Genomic DNA, 1,422 nt, shown 5'->3' with positions numbered 1-1,422 from the left:
GCATTGGTTGAGGAAGGGATAAAAATGTTTTGATTCGGAGATCTCAATATCTCCTAACACCCAATGAACTTCCCATTTCTGATCTAACTTTCTCTTTACATTCTGCAATTTAAATTCATGCAATCACCCCCATCCCATTTAATTTCAGCAATTTAGTTTCTCGCTCTTAAATTCATGCAATTTTACATTCCGCAAGTCTCATCTAAATGTTGATTCTGCTCAACTAGAACACACTTCTAATTCGAATTGCTCACTCAACCAATCCTTGTGGGATTCGACCTCACTCTATTGTGAGTTTTTACTTGACGATAACCGGTGCACTTGCCGGAAGGAATTTTTTGCCGATCGTGCAATTTCCTAAAATCGTAGCATCAAGTTTATGGCGCCGTTGTCGGGGATTGGTTTTCGATTGACAATTCTCAAATTGGAGGTTAACTAGATTGAGCATTTTTCTTGTTTTGTTAATTCCGTTCAAGTTACTTGTTTAATTTTAATTTCTGCACTCTGTTACTTGCTTTCTTTCTTTATGCCTTTAATTTCAAGCAAGTAACTCACTGACCCACTAACTATTTGAATTAATTCCTCAACTGCTCTAACCATACTCTTCCATTAACCAAGAGTATTTCACTTGTTTGTTGCCTGTGCTGTGTTCTTGTATGACAGGTAGGAGAGGAGAGACATTAACTCCTCCATATACCGAACCAGAGAGGACCCTTCATAAACTTAGAAGGGAAGCAAGAGGGAAGAGAGTACTGAGAGAAGAAGAATCTGAAGGAGAATCTGAGGACAACTTTGAGGAATCTCTAGATCTCAACATGGATAGAGAAGTTCACAACCATGAGAGAGCTGATGGAAACAATGCCATTCCCGAGAGGAGGGTTCTTGGTTCATACATAAACCCAACCTCTGGGAATTGTGGTAGCAGCATTCAGAAACCACCCATTCAGGCCAACAATTTTAAACTCAAACCACAGCTAATATCACTGGTGGAGAATCATTGTTCATTTGGTGGGAGTGCTAATGAAGATCCAAACCAACATCTCACAAAATTCCTGAGAATTTGCGACACTGTGAAGTCCAATGGAGTCCAGGAAGATGCCTATAAACTTCTCTTGTTCCCATTTTCACTTAGGGACAAGGCAGCTAAGTGGCTGGAATCATTCCCAAGGGGGAGCCTAACAACCTGGGATGAGGTGGAAAGCAAGTTTCTGGCATGTTTCTACCCTCCACAAAAGGTCAATAGGCTTCGATCTGAGGTTCAGACTTTTAGACAACAAGATGGTGAAACTCTCTACGAGGCATGGGAGAGGTTCAAGGATTTGACAAGGAAATGCCCACCAGACATGTTCCATGACTGGGTGCAATTGCATATTTTCTATGATGGACTTTCTTATGAATCAAGGAAGGCTGTAGACCATTCAT

The 1,422-nt window shown here is 40.9% G+C and overlaps 1 non-coding gene across 1 annotated transcript; it reads right to left on the bottom strand.

Annotated features, from left to right (window-relative positions):
• Positions 1–1,241: 1,241 nt before the first annotated feature.
• LOC127744680 (small nucleolar RNA R71) lies at positions 1,242–1,345 on the bottom strand. Its single transcript, XR_008005616.1, has one exon. It is a non-coding gene; the product is annotated as a small nucleolar RNA R71 (small nucleolar RNA).
• Positions 1,346–1,422: the final 77 nt, after the last annotated feature.

This window comes from Arachis duranensis, unplaced genomic scaffold (genome assembly GCF_000817695.3).
Source record: "Arachis duranensis cultivar V14167 unplaced genomic scaffold, aradu.V14167.gnm2.J7QH unplaced_Scaffold_85623, whole genome shotgun sequence".
NCBI classification, from domain to species: domain Eukaryota; kingdom Viridiplantae; phylum Streptophyta; class Magnoliopsida; order Fabales; family Fabaceae; genus Arachis; species Arachis duranensis.
This window is presented reverse-complemented; position numbering and strand designations above follow the sequence as displayed.